Raw genomic sequence first — 16,397 nt, forward strand, 5'->3', positions numbered from 1 at the left:
GCGGGCCCCGGGCGGGTGGCGGAGGCCGCGCAAGAGGACCCTGGCAAGGCGCTGAGGCGCAAGCCCCGGCGTTCTCCGATCCCGGGACTCTTGCAGGCCGCTCCCGGCTTGGCCCCACGCCCGCCTCCGCTTCCATCCGGCACCGCACCGGACCGCACGTCACCGCACCAGGTCGGGCTACTCACTGGCAAGAGGGTGGAAGCGAGCGTGGGGCATCCGGCCGGCCGTGCCTTCCGGGGCCCGCCCCGCCGGGGTGTCGGCGCCTCCTCCCCAGCCCCAGGGCGAGCGCAGCCAGCCACCCGGCCTTCTCCTCCCGTCTGCCCCACCTGGTGCATACCCACCCCGGAGGCGCCAGCGCCCCCAGTGAACATCAACAGCCCGAGCCCGCTGCCCTAGCGGGGCCTCGCGAAATGCCAGGGACCCTGCCTGGGGATGAGGGCTCGAGGGAGGGGAGAGGTCCAGGACCCAGGGAGCCCAGGCGTGTGGCGGAGTGGGAGTCTGGGGTCTCGCGGCCCCGCCCGCCCGCTCCTGGTTCTCGCATCCACCCACCCAGCCCCCACCCTCCAGTCCCCGGGCGCCAGCCTCCGGTCCCGCCCTCACCGCACACCCCCCCACCCCTCCGTGCGGGTGCGGGTGCCGGTGTGGGTGGTGTCTCAGGAAAGGTGCAAAGCTGGGACGTGGCTTCCAGCCGGTGCAGTGGGATCTGGCCGGGTGCGGGGAGCGGGGAGCGGGGAGCGTGCCCCTCGTGAAGTGCCGGGTGGGGGGGGAGGGGGGGGGTTGTGTGCGGGCTTGGGGTGCGTGGCGGGGCGGGGCGGGGCCGGGCCAGGCCAGGCCAGGCTGCTTTGCTGGCCCGGGAGGGGCAGAGGGATCCGTGGCTGGGATGTGTTTGGCCCCAGCAGCCGCGCTCCCTGGGGAGAGAGGGACCCAGGGAGGGAGGGGGGAGGGGCGGCGGGCGCCAAAGGAGAGGTCAAGGAGGCCAAAGGCCAAAGGCCAAAAGCGAAAAAGCCTACAGCACCCGGTATTCCCAGGCGGTCTCCCATCCAAGTACTAACCAGGCCCGACCCTGCTTAGCTTCCGAGATCAGACGAGATCGGGCGCGTTCAGGGTGGTATGGCCGTAGACGCGGGCGGCTGGCGCTGGGCGCCTCAAGAGCCTGCTCCACGCGTCCCCAGCCCAGCGGGTGCGGCGCTTCACCCGTGCACGCGCCTGCCTGCCTGCCTGCCTGCCTGCCGCCGCCCTCCGCCGCGGGCCCCGGGCGGGTGGCGGAGGCCGCGCAAGAGGACCCTGGCAAGGCGCTGAGGCGCAAGCCCCGGCGTTCTCCGATCCCGGGACTCTTGCAGGCCGCTCCCGGCTTGGCCCCACGCCCGCCTCCGCTTCCATCCGGCACCGCACCGGACCGCACGTCACCGCACCAGGTCGGGCTACTCACTGGCAAGAGGGTGGAAGCGAGCGTGGGGCATCCGGCCGGCCGTGCCTTCCGGGGCCCGCCCCGCCGGGGTGTCGGCGCCTCCTCCCCAGCCCCAGGGCGAGCGCAGCCAGCCACCCGGCCTTCTCCTCCCGTCTGCCCCACCTGGTGCATACCCACCCCGGAGGCGCCAGCGCCCCCAGTGAACATCAACAGCCCGAGCCCGCTGCCCTAGCGGGGCCTCGCGAAATGCCAGGGACCCTGCCTGGGGATGAGGGCTCGAGGGAGGGGAGAGGTCCAGGACCCAGGGAGCCCAGGCGTGTGGCGGAGTGGGAGTCTGGGGTCTCGCGGCCCCGCCCGCCCGCTCCTGGTTCTCGCATCCACCCACCCAGCCCCCACCCTCCAGTCCCCGGGCGCCAGCCTCCGGTCCCGCCCTCACCGCACACCCCCCCACCCCTCCGTGCGGGTGCGGGTGCCGGTGTGGGTGGTGTCTCAGGAAAGGTGCAAAGCTGGGACGTGGCTTCCAGCCGGTGCAGTGGGATCTGGCCGGGTGCGGGGAGCGGGGAGCGTGCCCCTCCTGAAGTGCCGGGGTGTGTGTGTGTGTGTGTGTGTGTGCGGGCGTGCGGGCTCGGGGGGCGAGGCGGGGCGGGGCCGGGCTCGGCCAGGCCAGGCCAGGCTGCTTTGCTGGCCGGGAGGGGCTGAGGGAGCAGTGGCTGCGTGGTGTTTTGCACCAGCAGCAGCGCTCCCTGGGGAGAGAGGGACACATGGAGGTAGGGGTGAGGGGCGGTCGGCGTCAAAGGAGAAGTAAAGGAGGCTAAGCAGTCCCTTGTTTGTAATTCTTTCAGTGATTCTTCCCAGTTTCTCGTGGCTCTTCTTGTCTTTGGGCGCAGCCTCGCCCTGGGCTGTGCGGTCAGAACTGGAGCCAGGACCTGCATGCCAACGGGTCCTCTGGGCCCGGGGTGGTGGGCATTCTGGTGTCCTGAGCTGGTGTAGGAATGGTGAAGTCTTGGCCTCATCAGGGACAAAGGTCACTCATCATCAGATCAATAGTAGCATGCTTTATGAGCTCTACTGTATTTCATAAACATATGCACCATCTCTACTTGCCCCCATTAGATGCCTATGACATCACCTCCTCCTTCAAGATGTAGGGTCTGGTTTTTTCCACCCTACTAAATCTGGTCTGGCTTATGATTGTTCTGACCAGTAGAGAACGGTAGTGTTATGTCCGGAATTCGTGGTCCCCAAAGGCCACCAGGGAGCCGAGTCCGATGCAAAAGCGAAGAGCCTTTATTCGAGCTAGCTCGAGCTCCATCTCCTACCTGCATCGAGGAAGTGGTGAGATAATGGAGAGAGAGAGTTTCAAAAGCACAAAGGTTTTTTTTTTTTTTTTTCAACGTTTTTTTTTTTTATTTTTTTATTTTTGGGACAGAGAGAGACAGAGCATGAACGGGGGAGGGGCAGAGAGAGAGGGAGACACAGAGTCGGAAACAGGTTCCAGGCTCCGAGCCATCGGCCCAGAGCCTGATGCGGGGCTCGAACTCACGGACCGCGAGATCGTGACCTGGCTGAAATCGGAGGCTTAACCGACTGCGCCCCTAAAAGCACAAAGGTTTTATAGGGATCATGGCCTTAGCCGATTGGCTGGGGAAGGGTCGTGGACTCAGTCGATTGGCTGCCAAAGTGCGGTCCCAGATCAGCAATTATCAGAGTCACCTGGAACTTGTTAAAAATGCAAATGTTGGGCCTGGTGGTCACAGACCTACTGAATCAGAAACTCTGGGGGTGGGGCTCAGCAATCTGTGTTTGAACAAGTCTTCCAGGAGATTCTGATGCACCTGAAGTTTCAGAACCACTGTGTCTGAGGATCTCTAACATGTTTGGCCTCAGTGTATACAGAACGTTTCTCACTGGTCACCTATTAACCATTGGCTGTCAGCCTTGCTGTGCTATATAAATGCCTAGCATCAAACACCATCCCCAGGGACTCTGATGAATTGGTTTGGGGAGGGGTAAAATGCTCCCAGGTCATTCTAAGCCTCCACAGGGTTGAGGGCTCCTGCCTCTGGCCCCTACCTGAGAGAAGCCCTCCCTCTTCTACTCACACTTTCCATGCCTCTCACACTCCCCTTCCTCCCACCTCAGACTTTGGAAGAATGCCTCAATCGGTAGCCTGCTTTCTTAGAAAATGTAAGTTACTTAAGGGGAGGAGGCGTGTTCTGAGGGTTGGGCAGGAACTTCTTTCTGCGGCCATGTCGGGGACATAGTCACTAGTCAGCCGGCCTAGGTCTGCTCTTTCAGTAGCCGTGATGCTTAAGCAATTCTGGGCCTGCCTTTTAAGAGGACTGGATGTTTTTGATTTCTCTCTCAGAAGTCTTGCTCTGGTTTTGGCTGCCTCTGGGAATCCAGACTCTGCTCGTGAGAACGGGGAGCCCCACAGAGAGGTCTCGTTCACGCTCTGTGGTCAAATGGCCAGCCGGCTCCCAGCTAGCCAGCAGCAGCCCCTGCTGCCTGTATGTGAGGGAGACATCTAGGATGCCCAGTCAGCTGAGCCTTAAGAGGACAGCTGTTTCATTTGATGGCTTTTGATGGCCATTTGGTGGCAGCAGCTGTAGAAACTCTAAGTCTTTACCACCCACATGAACCCAGAGAATGCGCAGAATTATGAGAGATAATAATAATAAATTGCTTTAAACCACCAAGTTTTGAGAGTGTTTGTTTCACGACCATCTTACATCAGACTGATTCTATAATTATTTCTTTAAACCACATGTGACCTCAAAATAGAGAAGTCCCTTAAGGGCCTCAACGATGTCCATCATTGTTGGTTCTTGTACTTGAGTGAAGTACAGTAGGTGGCATATTCATTCCACCAGAAATGCTTATCGAGGGGCACCTGGGCTTCTCAGTGGGTTGAGTGTCTGACTTCGTTTCAGGCCATGGTGTCGCCTGCCATCAGTGATTGGACTCCCGAATTCGGCTCACTGCTGTAAGGGCAGCGCCTGCCTGAGATCCTCTGTCCCCCCATCCCCCTTTATGCTTTCAAAGAAACATTAAAAAAAAAAAGTGCTTCTTGAGCCGGTACTATGGTTAGAGTAGGCAGTTGTAGGATGCCTGGAGGCCAGCACAAGAGGAAGTTCTGGCCAGCTATCAGGAAAATCAGAATCAGAAGCCATTCCTGGCAGTACTCTAAAACAAAGCCACAAGAGGCTGGATCAGACCAGACAGGCCCAAGATGGCGTGTGCCATAACAGAAAACCCTTGACCAAATAGGGAAGAAAAGGCACAAAATCCTGCTTCCAAGAAGTCTAGTTCCCAAGTAGTGAATATTTTACCCTTTGTCGATAAAACAGAGAAACCCGAACCCCAGGGCACACAGCTCGCGCTCTCTCTCTCTCCCTCTCTCTCTCTCAGTACCCAGTCTCACATCTAAAGGGTATACTTTCACTTTCATAAACTTTCTTATTTGTACCACTCATCCACCGTGTTGGACCTCTCCTGGAATTCTTTTTTGTGAGGAGACCAAAAGCCTTCAGCGACATCTTTGGATTGGGCTAGGTTGAGGCCTCAGGGCCCTCAGTCTTCCCAGTTTATGCAGCCACGTTATGTGTCAGGCTTAGGCGAGGTATTATTGTGTCAACTATGTACGTTAAAGCCCCTGATGTACCAGCGGGCACGGACACTCACCCGATAAGGAAAGCACAAACAAGGACATGTCAAGTCACAGGAAGGGTTGTTCATGCACTATTTTTTGAGCCTCTACTGCATGCCCAGCACTGGACTGCCAACTCAGTGACATCTCACCGTATGATTAAACTCGGCTTCTTACACAGCGCACAGAGCAGAAGGTAAGACCAGCCACAGAACACCCTGGGAAGGGTGTAGGAAGTTCATGAACCAGTCTCAAAGTCGTCTGTGGGGGTGCAGTTGAGAGAAGGCCTTGGTCTGGGTCATCTCTTGGCACTTCCCGCTTACGATGCCCACGTAGTGAAGGATCTCAGTTCTGTAGGGAGATTAATCGGGTGGCAGTCGCCTGTTTTAAGTGGTCAGACATAGAGAGGTCTGTCTGAAGAGCCTGACAGCTTGCTGTGAAAATCTTCCCCTTTTTAAAGGGATTTCACCCGTTTGGGGCCCCTGTAGACCTCCTCTGGTTTTGCTTCTTATCAGTTCTGGGGTGTCAGCGGATGCTGCCAGCTGCGGTACCTTAAACTGTTCGTGTCACTGCTTGACACAGGCCCCTGCTTGACGTGAGAAACTCCATTTTGCTCTCTACAGGTGACGTGGGGCCTATGCACAATTTTGTGACTCCAGTTTGGACCGGTTGTCTTGTTTTCAACCCTTCGTTTAGAGACCACAGTAAAGGCTCTGGTCTATGCTTCCTCCCTCTCTGTTTGCCTCCTGACCTGTTCTGGTGCTTTTCTATGTGGCCCCCTCATGGCACGGCCCCTCCTCTTGGGTTCTGTAAGAAACAAATTCTATTGTCAATGGCAGTCATCCCCTGAGCTGTTGGCCTCACTGTAACTGAAATTTTCTATTAATACACTATATTTTAGGGGCGCCTCGGGGGCTTAGTCAGTGAAGCGTCAGACTCTTGGTTTTGGTTCAGGTCATGGTCTCATGGTAGGTGGGATTGAGCACTGTGCTGGGCTCTGTGCTGACAGCCCGGAGCCCGCTTGGGATTTCTCTCTCTCTCTCTCTCTCTCTCTCTGCCCTTCCTCCCACCTCATGCTTTCTCTCTTTCTCTGTCTCTCAAAATATAAATGAATAAATATTAAACAATATATATATATATATATATATATATATATATATATATATATACACTACATTTTAAAACAGCCCTGAATGACAAGACACTTCACAGGCACTTTGAAGAGTGAACAAGAGTGAACAAATAAAGAATGGATGAACACTGTACTTTTCAAACAACAGGCCAGGATGGAGTCACTTATATGAAACCCCGAAAGACTCATCACCACAAGACTGATCATCTTAAACCCAACTTCAGTTTCAGCCTCTCTCCCGGGAGTGGAATTTTGAACCAACCACATGGGCTGGAATTCTCCAGATCAGCACTAGAGAGGTAATCTGCATGATGAGACCTCCCTGATCTTTCCCCTAAGGGAAGGTGACCTTGCCTCAAAGAATCCTTTCTTTGCTTTTGCTAATAACCAACTTGTTGTACCTCAGTTCTGCCTATAAAAGGCTTCCATGTGGTGCAGTTTCCTTCTCTTTGTTAGATGGCATGCTGTCCACTTCGTGAATCATGGAATAAAACCAATTAGACTTTTATTTTTGTAATGCTTATTTATTTTGGAGTGAGAGAGAAATGTAAAATCTGAAGCAGGTTCCAAGCTCTGAGCTGTCCACACAGGGCCTGATGCAGGGCTCGAACTCACAAACTGCAAGATCATGACCCGAGCCAAAGTCAGACACCCAACCGACTGAGCCACCCAGGTACCCCACCGATTAGGCTTTTAAAGTTACTCATTTGAATTTTTGTTCTTTAACCCAATATTCTCAACAAGTTTTTATATTTTAGTCTATATTAGATTTCCTTTTCTCCATAAAATTACAGGTTCCATAAAGTGGAGGACATATAAAACTTTGTATGGAGGGGCACCTGGGTGGCTCAGTCAGTCGAGCAGCTGACTTCGGCTCAGGTCGTGATCTCAGGGCAGGTCATGATCTCAAGGCTTGTGAGTTCGAGCCCCACGTTGGGCTCTGCGCTGACAGCTCAGACCCTGGAGCCGCTTCTGATTCTGTGTCTCCCTCTCTCTCTCTGCCCCTCCCCCGCCCACGCTCTGTCTCTGTCTCTCAAAAATAAATGAACATTAAAAAGAATTAACAACAACAACAACAACAAAATCTTTGTATGGAAAAGACCAGAACTTGGGAGATTCTCCCTGCACTGAGCACCCAGGATGAAGACTGACTCAGACTCTGCCTTTGTACTGAAAATGGAATTTGGTTGATTTTTTTTTTTTTTGAAAAATTAAGCTATTAAAAACAAGACAACCAGTCCAAAAATGGAGTCACTTATGCTAAGCCCTATATCACCAAACTAGGATTTAATTACAGTTTTGGCTCTCTCAGAAATGAAATCTTAAACCATTCAATTAAGAATCACCCCACCAGCTTGGTGAAGTTTTGGGGTGGTGATGGGGTTCATGGGGCCTGGAGCCGATGGCCAAGAAAGAATTTTTTTCTTTTTCTTTTAATGTATTTTTTGGTACTTATTTTTGAGACAGAGAGAAAGCACAAGTCGGGGGAGAGGCAGAGAGAGGACACAAGGTCTGAAGCGGGCTCCACGCTGACAGCAGAGAGCCCAATGTGGGGCTGGAACTCACAAACTGTGAGATCGTGACCTGAGTGGAAGTCAGATGCTTAGCTGACTGAGCCACCCAGGTGCCCCCAAAAAGAATTCTTGAACACAGACGATGTTGGTGCAAAAAGGTGATTTTATTAAAGCGCGGGGACAGAGCCAGTGGGCAGAAATTGCTGAACTGGGGTTTGTGAAGAATGGTTGGATTTATACTATGGAGCTGGGGACAAAAAGTTAAAAGAGAGGCCTCCGGAGGGACTTTGATATGCTAAAGAGGACCCCTTAGGTACCTGAGGCCTTGCGAAAGTCAAGCTGAGGTTGTTTTTCTCTTTAGCAAAGCATTAACAGTAGGGAGTTCCTGGAGTCAAGTCATACTCGGCCTGCCTCGAATATCTGTCAATGGGCTGCAGGTTATAAGGAAATTGAATGTTACCTGCCATTTCCTTCTTGCTTTTGTTCCCCACATCACTGTGGAGGGGGTGTGGTTGGGGTTACAGGAAACGGAGTCTACAGGTTTCTGGAAATTAGGCTATTGATAACGCTGCCTTTCTCCTGTAATTTACTAAGACATTTGCAGGCTGATGGAGACACTTGTCCCGAAGGACTGTGATCTCTATCAGTTAACCATGTGTTTTGTTGTGTTTTGTTTTTTTCTTTTGTCTTCAGGCAGCCAGGTGTGCCTGAGGCACGTCTCACACGTCCCACCTGGGGGAGGGCTTGTATTTTGCCCTGCCTGCCTCTTGTTCCCTCATCAAGCTCTAGTTAGGTAATCTTCTTTAGAAGCCCCTATCATCACCTAGAAGAAAGTAACCTTGTCATAACTGATATGGGCAGCAAAGGCAGAAAAGAATGCAAATGAAATTAAATTTCCTTATACCCTGCAGCCCATTGACAAATCCTTGAGGCCGGCAGAGTGAAACATTTCTCTGGGAACTCCAGACTGTTTTACCGTTAATGCTTTGCTAGGGGGGAAAACAACTTTTGCTTCACAATAGCTAGGCTTCTGGATTCTGTAAGTCTTCTTTAACATATAAAAGTCCTTCTGGAAACGTCTCCTAGTCTTGACCTCCCCCAACGCCCAAGTATATCATCAGTCTCTCCTTACAATCCCAGGGCAGCTCTTTCTGCCCCTAAGTTCTGTCCCCATGCTTTAATAAAACCACCTCTTTGCACCAACACTCTGCCTGCTTAAAGTATTATATTTGTCAATAGGCTGCAGGTTATAAGGAAATTTAATTTTAGCTACATTCCTTTCTGCCTTTGCTGCCCATATCAGTGAACATATAGTGTAATATTTGTTTCAGGAGGAGAATTTAGTGATGCATCGCTTCACATATAATTTTCATATAATACCCCGTGCTCATCACAACACCTTAATACCCATCACCCATTTAGCCCATCCCCCACTCACCTCCCTCCATCAACCCCAGTTTGTTCTCTATCATTAAGAGTCTCTTGGGGACGCCCGGGTGGCACAGTCAGTTAAGGTGTCTTCAGCTCAGGTCATGATCTCGCTGTTCATGAGTTTGAGCCCTGTGTTGGGCTCTGTGCTGACAGCTCGGAGCCTGGAGCCTGCCTCGGATTCTGTGTCTCCCTCTCTCTCTCTCTGCCCATCCCCTGCTTGTGTTCTGTCTCTCTCTCAAAAAACAGATACGCATAACAACAATAACAAATGTCTCTTATGGTTTGCTTCTCTCTCTTTTAATTCCCCTTCCCATAGGAGAGCTTCCCCTGCTGGCCTCCTGACTCCATTCTGTTGTTACAGCAAATGCTCGGCATCCAGCACAAGCTTGTCCAGCGACAAGCATGCAGGGAATCAGAACGGACTGTTTATTTTGCACTGGTGTTGGCTCAGTGGAGTCACCTCCAAAGGCTGAACGTTGGGCTGGAGTTTTACTGATTTTTTACATATACGTGCTTCCGGGTTGGGAGGACTAGTTTAGCGAAGTTTCTGGTTCCTGGCTGCTGGCCCATGCAAGAGGCAAGCAAGATTGCAGAAACTAAAACCATGCGGGGGAGTACCTGGCCTCAGACATCTGGCTGCCCTTTTTTGTTTGCATTTATCAGCTTTCCTCCGCATTGTATGAGGGTTTTTTTTTTTTCCCCTTAAAGTTTTTATTTATTTATTTTTGAGAGAGAAAGAGTGAGTGCAAGTGGGGTAGGAACAGAGAGAGAGAGAGAGAGAGAGAGAGAGAGAGAGAATCCCAAGCAGGCTCCACGCTGTCAGTGCAGAGCCCAATGCGGGGCTAAAACCCACAAGCTGTTTGATCATGACCTAAGCTGAAGTCAGAGGCTTAGCCCACTGAGCCACATGGGTGTCTCTATATGAGGTTTTTTTAAATTAATTTCTACCCAAGTTACATCACATTCAACGAGATGGCCTGTTTTCTAGGTTATTTCACTCAAATCTGCAGATATTATCAGGGAGAGAATCAGTTTAGCATATTTCAAACCAGCTTTATCTTTGGGAGAGAGCGTGTGTGTGTGTGTGGGGGGAGGGTAGTGAACAAGTGTGGGGGAAAAAACAAAATGTCCCTGAAAGATATTAGCTCCAGATTTATTTAGAAAGAAAAATGAGAGGGGCACCTGGGTGGCTCAGTGCCTTAAGCATCCAACTCTTGGTTTTGTCTCAGGTCACGATCTCATGGTTTGTGAGTTCCAGTTCCTGCTTGGGATTCTGTCTCTCCCTGTCTCTGCCCCTGCCCCACTCACTCTCTGTGTCTCTCTCAAAATAAATAAATAAATTTTAAAAGAAAGAAAGAAAGAAAGAAAGAAAGAAAGAAAGAAAGAAAGAAACAGGGGCGCCTGGGTGGCTCAGTCGGTTGAGTGCTTGACTTCAGCTCGGGTCATGATTCACAGTTCATGGGTTTGAGCCCCGCATTAGGCTCTGACAGCTCAGAGTCTGGAGCCTGCTTGGGAGCCTGTGGCTCCCTCTCTCTCTGCCCCTCCCCGGCTCGTGCTGTGTCTGTCTGTCTCTCTCTCTCTCAAAAATGAAAAAACATTAAAACTGAATACAAAATTAAAATTGAAAAAAGAAAGAAAAATGAGAAGAAGATAAAGGGACAGAATAAAGAAAAAAGAAAAGTGAGGGGGCAGGGTAAAGAGTAGAGAAAAAAAATAGATAAAAAACCCAAAAAGGGTAAAACTAATTGTGGTCAGATTCCCTCAGGTTACAAAAAGCAGCTTTCTGAGCTACATTGACCAAAAACTTAGGTCCGGCCATGGTCTTACAAGGGTGCTTGGCATCCCCTAACAATGGCTGTGTGATACTGTGATTTATAATGAGAAATATGCAATTTGGTCTTCCTCTGTCCTTGTTGCAGGGTTCTCGCCTCAGTACCCGGGATTTGTTTTCTTGCTGTGTGGAAGAATGAAGAGATGGGCACAAAATGAGTAGCAGGCAAAAGTCTATTAGAGTAGTATGAAAGCTGTCTTTACAGAGAGGGGGCATTTGAAAGTGAACACCAGCCACTATAGGCAAGGGTCCTCGTTTTCTAAGGTTCTGGCCAGCCCTCCCTTCCCTTCCCCCCTGTTCCTTCTCAGGTTCTATCCTTACTGGCTGGATAACTCTAGGTGCCAGGTTGCCCATTCCTGATTGGCTCAACCCCATTGTGGGAGGAGTCAGGCTGATCATACTGTCCTTCCTATAACACAAGTCTTATGGTTTACTTTTTTTAGTTAGGTAGTTTGACTGTTAAATTCCTGAGGGAGCCTAGGTGGTATCTGTTACATTCTGGAGAGGGATCTTATGCCCTAGGGGGTTTGCTATGGTCAAACACTCCCAGCATCGCTCCAAAATACGTGTTTTTTTTTCCCACCCAGGGACCTCAAGTCCTAACCTTTCCCTCTCTGCCTATTTCATCCTATCTTTTCCCTCTCGTATCCAACGCCCGTCATGGAGCTCCTAAAACTCTTGAAATTTCCTAAGTGAGGAAAGCAATAAAGTGGTCTTTTATTATTCATAAGATGTCCCTTTCAATGACACCAGAATATATATTGATAAGATGGCTTTGGGGAAAAGCCCCAAGGGATAGGGGCTGGTTGCCATGGGAACGGCATCAGGATCAGAGGGGTGGGGAAGGCAGCGGGGCTGGGAGTTGAGTTCGACCCACAATGGCCAATGATTTAATCGGTCATGCCTATGTAATGGAGCCTTCACGGAACCCCAGCAGGATGGGGTTTGGAGAGCTTTAGGGCTGGTGAACTTGTGGAGATTTGGGGAGAGTGGCACGGGACGCTCTGGGTCTTTCCCCCCCATACCTTGCCCGCTGCGTCTTTTCCGTCTGGCTATTCCCGAGTAATATTGTTGGAGTAGGCAACTAACACCTAATACCTGAAGGTCAGCAATGAGGAGGTCCCGGTTGGCTATAGGCAAGGTCAGAGACCTGTGCTGGCAGTACTTCCCGAGAAGACAGGTCAAGATGGCAGGCGCCGTGACAGGAGCCCTCTGACTAAAATGGGAAGAAAGAAGCGTGAAACCCTGCTACGGGCCCCAAGTAATGCATATTCTGCCCCTAGTTAACAACTGCTGATCCAAGATAGAAACCCAAACCTCGGGACGCAGTTCTGTCTCTTACGTTCTCCGCTCTCATCTCTCAAGAGTGTACCTTTTGTTGTAATGAACTTTCCCACTTGTGTCACTTATGCGCTGTGCCGCTTGTCTGTCCTTGAATTCATTCTCATGACAAGACCAAGAAACTTCAGGTTCTTGAGGTCCAGTTGGGTGGAGGCCCCAGAACCTGGATTCTCCCCAGTTCGACCAGTAACAATATCCTTTTATAATAAACTGGCAATCTAGTAAGTAAACTGTGATTTCCAGAATTCTGTGACCTGCTCTAGCAAATGAATTGAACCAAAAGACGGGGGGTTTGTGGGAACCTCCAATCTATAGCCAATCAGTCAGAAGCACCATGGAAACAACAACCTTGGACTTGCTGTGGGCATCTGAAGGGGCAGGCACAATTTATAGAACTAAGTCCTTTATTTTTTTCTTTAGGTTTATTCATTTATTATTTCCAAGACAGAAAGAGAGAGAGCGAGCAAGAGAGAGAGAGAGAGAGCACAAGTGGGTGAGTGGCAGAGAGAGAGAGAGAGAATCGGAAGCAGGCTCCAGCTGTCAGCACAGAGCCCACTGCAGGGCTTGAACTCACAAATCACGAGATCATGACCTGAGCTGAAGCCGGAAGCTCAACCAATGGAGCCGTCCAGGTGCCCCATGTGAGACTAGGTCCTTAATATGTGGGATCTGATAACATCAGGTAGATAGGGTCAGAACTGAGTTAGATTATAGGACACCCAGAGAGTGTCACAGAATTGCTTGATGTGTGCAAACTTCCCCATGTCTGATGTCAGAAGTGAAATAGTGTTGTAGTAGAGTATTGAGAGTACAGGAGACATACAAGAGTGTGTTTTGTTTTACTTTTACAGGCTCTTTATGAAGTCATTAGCAAGAAATGGACCAGTCACAGCTGGAGATTATTTCCATTGCTATTCTTACTTTTTGGGTTCACAAATAAGGACTCCAAAGAGCTTTCTGTCTACGTGGGTTATTGGCAATTGTTATTTCCCTTATTAGAAATTAAAATCTGTATGATGTTTCAGTAGCTTGTTTTCACTTCCAGTTTGAAAATCTATAATATTGTTTGGCTTTTAAAGAACCCCAATGACTAACCTTAAAATATTCAATTCATTTTTTTTAATTTTATTTTTTTTTAAGTTTATTTATTTTTGAGACAGAGAGAGACAGAGCGTGAAGGGGGGAGGGGCAGAGAGAGAGGGAGACACAGAATCGGAAGCAGGCTCCAGGCTCTGAGCCATCAACCCAGAGCCCGACGTGGGGCTCGAACTCACGGACCGCGAGATGGTGACCTGAGCCGAAGTCGGACGCTTAACCGACTGAGCCACCCAGGCGCCCCCATTTTTTTTTTTTTTAATTACGAATGATCGGTCTCAAAATGATGCTATAACTCAATGGACATCATGATACTATAAGAAATGTTCTGTTGCATAAGACAAAATAAGGTACGTTATTAATACCTTAATAAAGCTAAGTGGAAGCATTATTAAAGCTTTATTAAAGCTTTTATTTAATATTAAATGTTAATCATATTTCCCTCAATAGGATTATCAGCACATTTCTCATAAGAAACCTTAGAGGCCAGAAGGAAAAGTGAATGTCAACCAAGAATCCTATATCCTGCAAACTATCCTTCAAAAACGAGGGAGAAATGAAGACATTCCCAGATAAACAAAAGCCTGCCCTGTGAGAAATGCTAAAGGAAGTCATCCAGATTGAGGTGAAAGGAGGAACACTTGGGTGGCTCTGTCGGTCGAGTATCCCACTCTTGATTTCAACTCAGGTCATGATTCCAGGGTTGTGGGATAAAGCCCCATGCCAGACTCCCCACTGAGTGTGGAGCCTGCTTAAGATTCTCTCTGTCTCTGTCTCTGTCTCTGTCTCTCTCTCTCCCTCTCTGTCTCTCCCTCTCTCTCTCTCCCTCTGCCCCCTCTCCAACCATCTTTCTTTCTAAAAATAAATAAACAAACAAATACGTACATACATACATAAATACATAAAATAAATTAAAGGACACTAGACTTTAGTAATTAGTAACTAGACAGTAGTAGCTTGAAGCCATATGGAGAAGCAAAGTTAAATATGTGGGCACTTATAAAAGCTAGTATTATTGTTACTTTGATTTGGTAATTCTGCACTTTTTCTATGAGATTTAAGAGACGAATGCGTGAGAAAGTATCGTTAGTCTGTTTGGGGACACATAATACATAACGATGTAACTTTGTGACATTAATACCTGAAAGGGGAGGGAGACAGACTTGAATAAGAAAAGGGTTCTTATATGTTGTCGAAGTGAGGCTGTATACATTTAAATTAGACTGTTAGGACTTGAAGATCTTGTTATAGACTGAATGTTTGTGTTTCTTCCCGACAAAGGAAAGCTCTGAATCTGATGGCTTCACAGGTGAATTCTACCAAATGTTTAGACAGGAACTGACACCAATCGTTTTCCAACTCGTCCCAAAAAATGGAAGACAAGGAAACACTTCCTAACTCATTCTATGAGTCCAGCATCCCGATACCAGAGCCAGACAAAGACACTACAAGAAAAGAAACTACAGACCGATATCCCTTATAAACCTTGATGCAAAAATCCTCAATACATATTGGATCTATGGTGAAATTCACCATAGAAAGGAAAGTCAAGTGGAAGCGCAAAAGTATACCCCTGGCCAAGAGAGTAAATGTTGCATCTAGCAGAATGGCAGAGATTAGTGGCATCCTAAGGGGTCTGAAGAAGGCAGGCATTATGTCTGCTTAATTCACCAGTCTGGTCCCCTCAGCATGTGGATGGACGCTGGCGGAGGATTCTAGACCGGGGGTCTGCAGAGTACAGATTGCAGACGCAAACTGGCCAGCTCCTGTTTTTGCATATGGTTTTTACTCTTACAAGTGACTGAGAAAAATCAAAGAATAATATTTTATAACATGTGAAAATTAAGAGAGATTCATATTCCATCATTAATAAATAAAGCTTCATCTGCACACAGAGGGACACTTGCTCATGTGTGTATCGTCTGGCTGTTTTGGCACATGACGAATCCCAGCGACCAGGTGATAACGCTACACTGTTTCAAGTGCCTACCACAGCGACCCTGAAAGAATACAGTGTTCGTGTGCATTACCAGACTAGGCAGTCGTCCCAATATTCCCAATTCACAAGAAAGCAACAATCATGAAAGGCAGAAATTTTATTTCATTTTTAAAATTATACCAGTGATTTAAAAAAATTTTTTTTTATTTGTTAAAATTTACTTATTTTGAGAGGGGGCAGGGCAGAGAGAGGAGAGAGAGAATCCCAAGCAGGCCCCACACTGGCAGCCTAGAGCGCTATGCGGGGCTTGAACTCCCAAACAGGGAGATCATGACCTGAGTCGAAGGCAAGAGTCGGATGCTAACTGACCAAGCCACCCAGGCGCCCTGAAAAGTAGGAAACTTAAACAGGATATCACAACACAGCCCATTGTGTCTTCATAAAAATAAAAGTTGGAAATGAGGCTGCAACCTCAGTAAGTTGCCAAGCGGCTTGTTATTTTGCCCAGTGAGGAAACCATTCGCTGACGGTGATTTAATTCAACTATGTTTGATCATGGCAGCCAAAGAAATGTGTTCAGAGAATATAAACTGGTTGAAGATTGTTAGCTTTTTTGCTTGGTGAATGGAGAACACCAACTTAATTTCTAGAAATGCACACTGATCCAGCAGAGGGCAGCATCACCCCACAGAGTCAACACCCTTCACCAGAAGGAAACCCCATTGAGAGGAGCTGAAAGTTGATGGTAGGCTCAATTGTCAAGATTTCATAACCAGTGTACTAGCTTTTTTAATCTTCATGAAAAGCCTGTAAGATAGGTGTTATTTTCATCCTTGTTTTACAAGTGAAAAAACTGAAGCTCAGAATGGTGAAGTGACTTTCACAAGGTACTAAGTTTAAGCCATTTGTCTGACGCCGGGACCTGTACTTTTTCAGTGAAACACAATTACAAAGTGCTTGCTGTGTGCCAGGCGTGGTCTAAACACCTTGCATGTTTTAACTCATTTAATTCCTCTATGGATCCCAGGATTTAGGTACCATCATCCCCATTTTACAG

General features: G+C 49.1%; 1 non-coding gene across 1 annotated transcript; it reads right to left on the reverse strand.

Moving 5' to 3' along the window:
- Positions 1-1,003: 1,003 nt before the first annotated feature.
- On the reverse strand, positions 1,004-1,122 carry LOC131493945 (5S ribosomal RNA). The gene has a single exon (XR_009253018.1). It is a non-coding gene; the product is annotated as a 5S ribosomal RNA (ribosomal RNA).
- Between the last annotated feature and the right edge of the window lie 15,275 nt (positions 1,123-16,397).

The sequence above is a fragment of the Neofelis nebulosa genome, chromosome 13 (genome assembly GCF_028018385.1).
Source record: "Neofelis nebulosa isolate mNeoNeb1 chromosome 13, mNeoNeb1.pri, whole genome shotgun sequence".
NCBI lineage: Eukaryota > Metazoa > Chordata > Mammalia > Carnivora > Felidae > Neofelis > Neofelis nebulosa.